Raw genomic sequence first — 13,319 nt, forward strand, 5'->3', positions numbered from 1 at the left:
TCAAATTTGTAATCCCTAACAGGCCTGGAGTACCCAGTAAGCAAGGTAAGCACATGGTTACTTGTGCTTATTTACTATTCTCACCTTGTTTATTAGGCAATTTGCCCCTGGTTCTGCTAAAGCACACTTTTGACACTGGAGACACTCACATAATAAATTTGTCATTTGAGATTTTCTTTTGTTTCTTGAGGTCATGCCAACCTTTTGGGATAATCAAGAACTTGTGAGCAATCAAATTTATTTAGACTTAGTACTTTCTTCTTCCAAATTATCTCAGCTCTTCCCTTCCCAAGGTTTCTAAGAGACTCATGTCAAAGCAGTCATTGGTCACTCTTAGATTTTGAAATCATTCTTCTGTTGTTACCCTTGTTTGCTCTGATGCATGATGGTCATGCTTCTTCAGTCACGTGTTCTACAGCTGTGCTCCTCTTTGTGCTTTGTGCTGCTGTAAATTGTAGTTCTGGGTGCTATTGGTCCACCAGTGATTATAGCTCTTAACACACCACCCAACAGAATTCTGTCTTTCATAGTTCTCTCATATGAGATGCTTAGGACAGCTTTCCAAGGGCTTGCCTAGAGAATATTTGAATTATACCACACTGCTTTAATAAAATGGTCTCAACTCACTTTTCTCAGTGATGACACTTTCGGTTCTAGGTTACAGAATTATTGTTGTTAAGTGCCGTCGAGTTGGTTCTGACTCATAGCAACCCTGTATAGGGTTTCCAAGGTGCTGCTGGTGAGTTTGAACTGCTGACCTTGTGGTTCAAACCGACCTTGAGGTCCATTGCTTTATCTCACAGTGCCACACCAGGACTCCGGGTTACAGAATAGTTTATTAAAAGTAGCTTAAAGTTTAACAGTTTTATTTCATCTACAACAAGAAGTCTGGAGGTAAGTTTTTAGGGATGGATCATCAAAATGTCATCTCAATTCCAGGCTTTTCCCCCATTCTCCCCTCTGATATCTTCAATGCATTGAAGAGTCTCCCTGTACAGTCACAAGATGAATACCACAGCTCTAAGCATCATAACAGTAAATAAGGAAGACCGTAGAAGAATTGATGCTTTTGAGTTATGGTGTTGGAGGAGAATATTGAAAGTGCCATGGGCTGCCAAAAGAACCAATAGATCTGTTTTAGAAGAAGTGCAGCCAGAGTGCTCCTTGTAGGCCAGGATGGCCAAACTTCGTCTCTCATACTTTGGACATGTTGTCAGGAGGGACCAGTTGCTGGAGAAGGATATCATGTTTGGTAAGTTGGAGGGTCAGAGAAAAAGAGGAAGACTGTGAACGAGATGGACTGGCAAAGTGGCAGCATCAACAGACTCAAGCGTGGCGACAGTAGTGAGGTTGTCCCAGGATCGGGCTGTGTTTTGTTCTGCTGTGCATAAGGTCGCTATGGGTCGGTACCAACTCAAAGGCACCTAACAACAACAACAACAACAAGCATCATGACCTCACACAAGAACACACAGAAGCAAAATGGGAAAAGTGGGGTTTGATTTCATAGATGCTGCTCTCTTTTTATCAAATATGGACACTTCTCCTAGAAGTTTCCAGCAAATTTCTTTTAAACTCTACTGGCTAGGACTGGATGTCAGGTTTTCTGCTTCCTATGTCCCCAATAGTTCCATAATTTGCGATAGATCTGTGCTCCTATCCATTTTTCATTTGTTTCTGGGACTTCCTTAACATTTCTTCTCAGGCTAGCTTTTGTAGCTCTCACTGTCCCTAGCTCCATTCCTGCTTGGTGCTAGTTCTGTGTATGCCATTTCTTTTCTCAACCCTCTATTTCTGCAGTCGCAGAAAGTCTTGGGGTCAAATTTACATAAATAAAGCTGGTGAGTATACAATGATCAGTTTTTCAAATGTAACAAGGAAGGATCTTGGGGATTTTTCTCTTGTATAACTTTCTTCTATTGGTGGTATCTGTTTATTGGTTATATATAAATAAATGAAAAATCTTTGGAAAATGACCAAAGAATAAATAAATATTAACAGGTCATAAATGTATTATTGAGATTTTTCTTTGTTGAAAATAATTATCTATAACGAATGAAAATATATTCACAAGAGAGACTAGCTAATTTATCCTCCAGGGTAAGAAATATTTTAAGGGCCTTTCTTTGATCTGCGGGCTGATCCCTAGTTTGGCATTGTCCATAAATGGTTCCATGGGTCACTCAAAGCTGACTGAACTTTCGAGGGTGAGAAGGATTAACTAAACTAACAAGCATTCGATTGATCTTTTTGAGAAATAATTTAATAAAATGCAATGTGAGATAAACCTGAATTCTATTGCTTGGAGCAGGTTTCCTCTGAAACCACTTTATACACCCGTAAAATTGCTTGTAAGTGCAGAATAGGGCACAGAATGTGAGACACTCTTAACAGACAGCTCTATCAAGCCATCTAAGTCTGGGGAACTGACTCCCTTTATTCTGGGAATATTTGTGTGGCTGTTAGGGTTGCTGATTTACTAGCATCAAAGCAGCTTCCTCCTGAAAAGTATCCCATAAACACTGGCAAATTCCACAGTTCCAGGTGCAAGCAAGTTGCAATGCAATTGGAGAGCGAGAACAGTTTCATTTTACGTAAGTGATATTTGAGTCACGTGTGTTGTTGGCAGGGAATTGGTCATTTCCCGACGCTACCAACAATACCTTTTGTTTTTGTTCTTTTAAATGTTTTGTTGTGAATTATGTGATAGTTTACATGAGAGAACATTAGTTTTACCAACCATACCTTTTTAAGCTGTCTTTTCAGCTTTTGGTATTGTGGGCTGTACTGGATTTTCTATTTTCCCTTTCAGAAGATGATCTTTTTTGTGATTCTAACTCACTTTCTGAATATTCTAGTGTAGTTCTTCTATGTGCCGACAAAATTCAGAGCTGAAGAATTACTTTAAAGTTGCATGGTAGTATCAGTGAATTTACTAAAATTTCACAAGGTTTTTCATAATGAAATTATTCAAACTAATTTTAAATGTGTGGTGAGTCTGCTGAAATAAAGTGATTTATATAACTTGGGAGGGTATAAATGATCCATAGGTTATGCATCTTAATTAGTATATGGTTATTGTTGTTATTAGGTGCTGTTGAGTTGGTTCTTACCCATAGAGACCTTATGTTCAACAGAATGAAACAATGTCCAGCCGTGCATCATCCTCACAATTGTTGTTATGCTTGAGCCCATTGCTGTTGCCACTGTGTCAATTCATCTCATTGGGGCTCGCTCTCTTTTTAGCTGACCTTCCACTTTACCAAGCATGATATCCTTCTTCAGGGATTGGATATCATGTCCAAAGTATGAGAAACGAAGTCTGGCCATCTTGACTTCTAAGGATCATTCTGGCTGTACTTCTTCTAACACAGATCTGTTTGTTCTTCTGGCAGTCCATGGTACCGTTAATATTCTTCTCCAACAGTCTAACTCAAATGCTTCAATTCCATCAAGTATATGGCTATGTAACAAAAATCAAGAGAATGAATTTGTCCAGATCATATTTATTCCTTCCAATTATTTTTTAACACATTTAGAAGTTTTTATTATTTTATTTTATTAGGTGGGAGTAGATAGGATAAGGAGTGAAGGTTAGGGTTGGGACTATGGTTACGTCTAGGCTTGGCCTAGGACTTTGTTTATTATCATGATTATGGTCTAGGGTTAGTGTTATGGGTAAAGGTTGGGCTAGGGCTAGGAGTAACACTTGTTCTAGTTTTTAGGGTTACAGATAGATTTATTTTTATTCTTTTTATTAAAATCTATTTTATTTCCTCTGCATTTGGAAGTTCTATAACAACATTATTCCCTCTTTATACTTTATGCAATTCTTTCATTGCAACTGTATCTTTGGTTCTCTATTTTCAGTTTCATGGGTTTGTTTTGCTTTGAATATTTCTATCTCTGGATTGAGTCTGGGTGATATTATCATGCATGCTAGTCTCAACTTGTTATCTGCAATTGTTGGTTCTCTGGTCAAAGAATCATTAGTATTTTTTGTAATTTTAATTTGTTCGCCTGAAAATAACCCATCATTTTAATGGACAGTTTTGCTGGATATATGATTGTTGATTGGCAATTTACTTCTTTCAGAGTTTTATATATGTCATTCCATTTTCTTCATGCCAGCGTGGTTTCTTCTGAGAAATCTGAGTTTAGCTTTATTAATTTTCCTTTTTTAGGTAATGTTTCATTTTTCCTACACAGGTCTCAGGATTCTCTCCCTGTCTTTGGTTTAGAAATGTTTGATTATAATATGTCTTGGTGAGTTTTTTGTTTTAAACTTTTTTGTTGTGAATTGAGTAAAGGTTTACAGACTATATCATCAACTTTACATTCAACAAGTCATACACTTCGTTTCATCTAAATGACTATAGTCCCTTCCATGCAACACAGTTATCCTGCTTCCTGGAACCCTGTGGTTCCTATTTGCATTCCACACACCTTCATATCCCTTCTTAACTTTGGTCTTTATAAAATGTTGCCCTTTTGATTTTGAATGACTGACCACTCCATGATGAGTAAATTTTACCAGTGTCATTGCTCCTCCTATATTCTCATCTACTGCTTGGCTGAATATTGCCCATGAAGGTGAGTTCCTTTCCTGACTTGAAGGGTGGTTGAGGGCCATAGTCTCAGATTCCTCTAGTCTCTTTCTGACGAGAAAACCTGGTCTTTTTTTAATTAAGTAATTTTCACTTTTATTCCACATTTTCTCTTGTTCTATCCAGAATCCTGTAATGTGATCCCTATTAGGACAGTTGGTAGTGGTATCTTGGCACCATCTAGTACCTCTGCTCTCAGAGTTGTGAAGACTGATGCTTGCATTTTCCATTAGTCTATTGGACTAATTGATTCCAAGCATCTTCAATTCTTATCACTCCTCTTTCTTCTGCACATGGAGAGACCAATAGCTGCACCTTAGACAGTCACTTACCGCCTTTCAAGATCCCAGGTGCCACTCACCCAAGCAGGATGTAGACCATTGTCTTTGTGGAGTATGTTATGCCAATTGACTATGGTGCCACTGAAACTATGGTCCTGAGTCCCCAGGCCCATAAACGCATTGCCTTAGAATGTTTGACAATATCTAGGAGATATTTATCATTTTGCCTACTGTATAATCCACCACGTTCATAGCTCTGTTTGCAGGACAGGAAAATACTCATGTAAAAATATCCTCTTTCAAACTTAATATATTTGTGGGATAAATAAATATATGTATCCCACTTTTTCTCCCTTACCCATTCAACCTATGTCTCAATACATGCATCTACACACAGAACACTGTTGTTCCAAAGTTGTATATATATCACTATTTATCTCTATCCCTTTTAGCTCATGCATACCTCCCTGTGTCTTCCCCTATATTCATTATTCTTCTGCCACCCTCCCTCTTCCTGCATATTAGCCCTCCCGTCACCTGAGCTACCCTCTAGTCAGTGAATTACTCTTCCATTCCTCCCACCTGCTAACTGTCAAATAATATTTCTTTTAGTCTGGAAACCTTTTGTTAAACTTTTACAGTTGTGTTCTCATACAATATTTGTCCTTTTGTGATTGACTAATTTCACTCAGCATAATGTCTTCCAGAATGATCTTAGTTATGAGGTGTTTTGCAGATCCATTGTTATTCTTCAAGGTTGAATAGTGTTCCATTGTGTGCATGTACCAAAGTTTGTTTATTCATTCTTCCATTGAAGGGTACTTTGGCTGTCTCCATCTTCTTGCTATTGTGAATAGTGCTGTGATGACTATTAGTGCACATATATCTACTCTTGTCCTGGCTTGTATTTCTTGTGGATATATACCAAGTAGAGGGATTTCTGGATCATAAGATATTTCTATTTTCAACATTCTGAGAAAGCGCTATACCATTCTTCAGAGTGGTTGAACTATCTTATAGTCCCACCAGTGATGTAGAAAGGCCTCAGTCTCTCCACACCCTCACCAGCATTTGTTGTTTTTATGAACTTTGCTGTTAATGCTGGTGTGAGATGGTATCTCATTGTTGTTTTGATTTGTATCTCTCCATTGTTGGTTAATGAGCTCGAGGTCAAAGTCAATTTGAACCACAAGGTTGGTGGTTCAAGCTCATCAGCACTCCCTGGAAACCCTAGACAGGGTCATTATAGGTTGGAATCGATTCGATGGCACTTAACAACAACAACAATGCCTAATGAGGACTCCTTTGTGGTGCTGTAGGATCAACACTGGATTATGAACCACAGGTTAGCAGTTCAAACTCACCATCTGTTCCTCGAAAACCCTATAGAGGGTCTCTATGAGTCGAACCGACTCCATGGCACTTAGTAACAACAATGCCTAATGATCATGAACATTTCTTCATGTATTTGTTAGCTACCTGGATGTCTTCCTTGGTGATGTGTCTGTTCTTTATTTCCTGTGCTCATTTTTTAATTGAATTGTTTGTCTTTTTCTTTAGAGGTGTTGTAGTTTTCTGTAAATTTTAAAGATTAGCCCCTTGTCTGATATGTTATTTCCAGTCTGTAGGCTCCCTTTTTACTCTTTTAGCTAAATCTTTTGATTCACATAAGTTTCTAATTATTAGGAAATCGCAGTCATCTATTTTGTCTTCTACTATTTGTATGATTTTTATAATGTTTGATAGTGCATGTACAACTATATCAGAGCCTCTAAGTTTGTCCCTAGTTTTTCATTGACGATCTTTATAGTTCTAGGTTTTACATTTACTTCTTTAATCCACATTGAGTTTGTTTTTATATGTGGTGTGAGATATGGGTCTTGTTTCATTCTTCTGCAAATCGATTTCCAGTGTTGCCAGCACCATTTATTGCAGAGACTATCTCTTCCTCATTTAGTGTTTTTTGACCCTTGCCAAAGATCAGTTAACTGGATGTGGACGGATTTAAATCTGGGTTCTCAATTCCATTCTGTCTTTTATTGTACCAATACCAGGCTGTTTTAAATACTGTGGTTGTGTGGCAAATTTTGAGATAAGGGAGTGAGAAGCCTCCAACTTTGTTTTTCTTCTTAAGCAATGATTTGCTTATCCAAGGTCTCTTTCCTTTCCATGTAATGTTCATGGTCATTTTTTCCATCTCTTTATAAAGAATGATGTTGAAATCTGGATTAGGATTGCATTATATCTATAGATTGCTTTGGGTAGTATTCACAATGTCAAGTCTTCCTATCCATGAGCATGGAATCCTGGTGAGGCTGCTCTTCGAAAACCCTATACAGGGTCGCTATGATTTGCAATCAACTCAATGGCACTTAACAACAACAGCAAAATCCATGAGCATGGTATATTCTTCCATTTTTGTAAATCTCTTTTGGTTTCTTGTAGTAGTGTCTTGTAGTTTCCTTTGTATAGATCTTTTGTTTCTCTGGTTAGATTTATTCCTAAGTACTTTGTCTCTCATACTTTGGACGTATTGTCAGGAAGGAACAGTCACTAGAGAAGGATATCATTCTTGGTAAGATGTAGGGTCAGAGAAAAAGAGGAAGACCCCCAACGAGATGGATTGGCCAGATGGCAGCATCGATGGACTCAAGCGTGGCAACAATAGTGAGGTTGGTCCAGGATTGGACATTGTTTTGTTCTGCTGTGCATAAGGTCACTGAGTCGGTGCCAACTCGATGGCACCTAACAACAACAACAACAACAACAACAACTTCAGCTTTTGTGTGGCCATTGTAAATGATATGATTTTCCTAATTTCCTTTTCAGAGCTATCTTTATCAGTATAGAAGAATTCAGTTGATTTTTGCCTATTGATCTTGTACCCTGCCACTTTGCTAAATCTTTAAATAAGTTCCAATAATTTTCTTTCTGAGTCTGTGGCATTTTCAATGTATAGGATCATATCATCTGAAAATAGAGAGAGCTTTACTTCTTCTTTGCCAATTTGGATGAGTTTAATTTACCTTTCTTGCCTTACATAACAGCTCTAGCTAAGACTTCCACCACAATATTGAATAGGAGTGGTGATAAAGGGCATCCTTGTCTGTCTTCTGTTCACAGAGGGAATGCTTTCAGTTTATCTCCATTGACATTAATTTTGGCTCTTGGATTTGTATATATGCTCTTATTATTAATCTTCTGGATATATAATTGTAGGCTTTGTATTGTTACAAAATTTACATTTATTTCATCTGTTTGTTTCTGTTGTGTTTTCTTCTAAAAATTTTATGTTTTCTCCTTGCTTTCCTCAATCTTTCTATGGATGCTTTGAAGGTACCTAATTATCATTCTTTTGAATTATTTTTCAGTTAGTTCCATTTTTCTTTTTTCTCTGAAACTTTCTGGCCCTGCGTCATGGTCATTTGTTTGAGTAATTCTCTTTCATGTCTTCATGTGAGCTAAAATTCACTGTTGTCTCCTGTACATTATGAGGTTGCCCTATTTGTAAAAACAAACTATATTTGTTGAATCTGGAGGGGAGAAATCTCTGCAGAACCCCTGCAATTCAAGGAGCTCACTGAGTGATTGTGGAAGGGATGTGATAGTAGAGTTTGTGGCCCTAGATGGAGTCCCTATTGGCTTTGGTGTTGTCTATGTTCAGGGCCCTCAGAAGTAGTTTGGGGGGACCCTTGATGGAGCTGGTTTCAGTGTTTGCTAGGATCACAGTGAAGCTGGGGTCAACATGACTGGTTAAATGTTGGTTTGGTGGCTCTGCTGGCTTTGTAGTTCTGGAGGTGAGCCCACCTAAATCCATGCACCAAAATCAGCACACCAAAGTGGCACAGCCAGCCCCCACCTTCTCCCCAACCACGTGTTTCTAAACTACCAGAGAGCAGGGTCTGTGCTGGGTGTGTTTGAGGGTGGGAGCTAGCAATTTATCTGGTCACCAGGGAAATGAGGGGAAAAAGAAGAAATCACACTTTTTCCATTGCCCTCTTGAATATCAGGCCTCCCTCAGCTGCCAAAGCTGCTCACAAAATGGTGGCATCAAGTCCAGCAAGAGAGGGAGACTGACTGGTGAACAGCTGACTGGACTTGACTCCACCATTTTGTGAACAGCTTTGGCAGCTCTGCTTGGCTTCTCCTCCCAGCAAGCACTCTATCCACCTCTCTAACTTTTCTTCTGAAGTTCAGGGCGCCAGAATTTTGATCTCTATCTGCTTTGTTTTGTCTCTTGCATCTTTGCTATGGAAGGTCCATGTAGTGCGTCTGTCTAGTCTGCCATTTTGCTGGAAGTTTCAACATATGTTTTTTAATTATTGACAGATCACATAACAATATGAATAATCTGAGTAATATGTTTTGAACAAACTTGACAATGACTGAAGATTAAGGATTTGAATAATGTACATAAAATGCAAATACATATGTATTATGTTGTTGTTGTTACGTGCCATCAAGTAGGTTCCGACCCATAGCGACCCTGTACAGGGTTTCCGAGGCTGTAAATCTTTACAGGAACAGAAAGCTTCATCTTTCACCCACAGAACAGCTGGTAGTTTCGAACTGCTGACCTTGTGGTTCGCAGCCCGATTTGTAACCACTATGCTACCATATATATTATATATACTGCTATGTCTTAGAAACCTGATGATAGCAACATGCATTCTTTTTGTTCAATACTTTGTTTTTTAGGTGGAAGTTTACACAATTATCGGGTTACTATTTAACAAGTTTTATCAAAATTTTCTGTGACGTTGGCTACTATTTTCATAATTTGTCAGCATTCTAATGATTCCCCTTACTACAGCATAATTTTTGATCACTACTGTGGTCTCAGATATATAAAATAGATGCTAAATAAATTAAAAAGTCAGAAATGATGTTTCACTGGGCAAAGTAAGAAATAAGAAAATTAATTCTATCCTAGTTGATCTGTTTCAATTCTCTTTTGGGGGGTAGTTTGGTAACATGGAGAGATTTAAAACTATGTTGCTATTGCCATCTTCCCCTGGTCCATGTTTTAGCATCAGATATATGAATATTGTCTACATTTCTTCTGTAGTTACTAAATTCATTCACATTTAATTTTTCTTTTAAAAACTCATTTTATTATATATGCTTTCCAACACAATCAATTACTTCATAGAAATAATTGGCTTTTACATATCTCTGAAAATAAAAAAGAAAACCTCTTAACATCTCTATTCTTAAATCTCCCTTACTAATGTGGTTCATTTCCTGTTTCTCTTTTTGTTTATAATCAGACTTGCCAAAGATCCATTTCATTGCTCTTTTTAAGGAAATTATTTGTGATTTTATTGAACATATTTACCATTAAAAAAATTTTTGTTTTTAGTGGTTTATTAACTACTTACTTTTCCTTTCTTTTGGTTATTATTATTTTTTCTTTTTTTCCAGCTTCTTTTCTTGACTTTTAGTCTTTCTTTTTTTTTTTTTTTTAAGAAGTATATTATTAAGTCAATGCATTATTCCTTGAGTATCTAAATATTTTTTCTTGGTAATTTGGAATAGGAGGAGAGGTAGATCTATTTTATGTAAAAAAAAGGAATTCCAATGTTCTTTCTAACACATAGCATTTTTAATATCAGCTGTTATTCTCCCATTCCATTAGGAAAAAAAAATTTTTTTTTAATGTTTTAATGTGAATTATGCGATAGTTTACATGGGAGAACATTAGCTTTACATTCATCCTATTGTATATCATTTCATTGCCATGCTCAGCATGCAGCCCATCTCCCTCACTGGGTCTAAAGTCCTCAGCTGCACCATCAAGTCATCATCTCTGCCTCCATCTCTGGTGTCACTGCTTCTCTGGGTAGGGTCCCGCTCTCTGCTCTTCTCCATGGATGGTCCCAGGAGCCTGCGCTCCTAGACTGCAAAGTCAATCACTCCCCTCCTTTTGCTACAAAATGTCTACTTTTACATTTCCAACCCTCACAATCAGTCCTGATAACAATTATTTACTATTGTGTCACAAGAGACCTAGCCCCATCACCTTTCATTAGCCCTGCCCAGACAGATTGGATACTGCTTAGTGGAGATTCTACCTTCCTCCACGCCCTCTGGATCTAGGCTCCCTCTTGAACACTTGCTTGTAAGCCAGTCACTTCTTGCCTTTGTAGCGCCCCCCACCCTTTTGTGTAGCCAATGTCTAAGTTGACCATCCCTGTCTACTCTGTGTATGAAGTGGGGTGGGAATGATTATTCTTGCTATAAAATTTTTTCTCACTTTTGAGCTACTGCATCCGTAGGTGCAGGTCAGAAAAAAAAAAAATTCTTATAGAATCTACTACTATGAGATTTACCTTTTGAGATTACATTTGACAACACTGCCAAGGACATGGCATAGTGGTGTATGCTTATATGCTTTCTCAACTATCTTTTGGTCCAGTTCCTAAAAGGTTCATAAATATGCCATTGGACAATTTATTTCATATTGATTTTTTTTTTCCTTCTCTGAGTCCTTTTGTAATCTTTGCCTGAAACATAAAATTAATATCTTCCTTTGCCTTTTATTGTTTGCCTTGTACAAATAAGACACCATTACTGGTTTGTTTAGTTATTTAGCATCCATTTTGTACCAAGTGCTGTGCTAAATTCTGAGGCTACAGTGGTGATCAAAACCAGATACTATATTCTTGCACTCAAAGAATTTATAGTCTAGTAGTGAAGACAGAGATTAATCAAATCAAACTAAATATTGAATTATAGCCTGTGGTAAGTGGTGTGAAGAAAAGATACAAGATGGTATAATGATGTTTAAAATATGGTCCTGAGATTCGTGGGTAGTTCTGAGAATGTTTCCCTGAGAAAGTAATACCTCTCTATGCTTGTTGTTGTGTTGTTAAGTGCCATTGAATCGGTTCCGACCCACAGCAACCCTGTATAGGGTTACCAAGGAGCGGCTGGTGAGCTTGAACCAACGATCTTGCAGTTCAAACGGCTTTGCAGTCTGGCACATTAACCCACAATGCCACACCAGGACAATTAAAATCACTGACAGGCTCTTAAGCCAGTCCAATGCATTGTCCTGCAGCACCACACCAGGACTGCAAGTCCAGGATTGTTGTTGTTAAGTGCTGTCAAGTCGGTTCTGACGCATAGAGACCCTGTATAGGGTTTCCAAAGAGCAGGCTGGTGAACTAGAACTGCTGACCTTGTGAATCAAACTGACTTTGCAGTCCAGTGCATTAACCCACAGTGCCACACCAGGACTCCAGGATAGTCACTGAAACTTTAGTAATATAAAAACATTTTGAAAGCTTAGAATTCCTTGTTTTTATGAAACGCTGAGGAGTTGAATCCAACTCACTGAGATCCTTTACAGGGTTTCCAAAGAGTAGTTGGTGGGTTTGAACCACCGACTTTGTGGTTGTTAGTCCAGTGTGTATTCTACAGCACCATACCAGGAGTCTTTACTCCAAACTCTAGGGGGAAGTCTATTAAAATAGTTTGTCATGGTAGTAGCAAAAGGCCAAAAAAGGAACAAACTTTCATGAAAAAGCTTCTGATGACGAGTCCTAGTTTGGCTCTGTAGTATAAGCACTGGACTGCTAACTGCAAAACTGGTGGTTCAAACCTACTAGCTACTCCTTGAAAACCCTATATAGAGGCTCTATGAGTTGGATGTGACTTGTCAGCACTTAACAACAATTGTAGCAATAAGAAATTACTTATTATTACTACCATTGAACAGTAGATATAACTGTTTCTTAATTGGCTTGTATGAAATGCTTTTGAAAAGATCTGATCAACTCTACCTAAAAACCCACTGTTTTCCAGTCAATTCCAATGTATAGTAACTGCCCCACAGGGTTTCTCCCATGGAGCAGCAGATGGATCCAAAATCACCAACCTTTTGGTTAGCAGCGGCTGTCTCTAACTACAGCACCACACAGTTCCTACTCTCTACCAGCCACTTACTCTTCATTTGTCCCTGGAAAATGCTGCAATCTCTCATAGTCTCAGAGTCCTCAAGGTGTTTGTTGTTATTAAGTGCCACTGAGCCAGTAGTGACTCATGGCGACCCTATGAACAATAGAATAAAGCATTGCCTGGTCCTGTACCAACTTCATGATTGTTGCTACATTTGGGCCTGTGACTGCTGCCATTGTGTCAATCTATCTCATTGGAGGTCTTCCTCTTTTTATTCGACCCTCCATTTTTCCAAATATGGTCTCCTTCTCTGGGGACTGCCCTCCTAAAATATGTCCAAAGCATGAGAGACAAAGTCTGGCCATCCTGACTTCTAGGGAGCATTCTGGCTGTAGCTCTTCCTACACAGATTGGTTTGTTCTTTTGGCAGTCCATCAATCTGAAATTGATCAAACATGCAATCAAGATGTATTGCTCATTACTGGTGATTGGAATGCAAAGGTTGGGAGCAAAGAGGAAGGATCAGTAG

Source organism: Chrysochloris asiatica, unplaced genomic scaffold (assembly GCF_000296735.1).
Source record: "Chrysochloris asiatica unplaced genomic scaffold, ChrAsi1.0 scaffold00010, whole genome shotgun sequence".
In the NCBI taxonomy this organism is placed as follows: Eukaryota; Metazoa; Chordata; class Mammalia; order Afrosoricida; family Chrysochloridae; genus Chrysochloris; species Chrysochloris asiatica.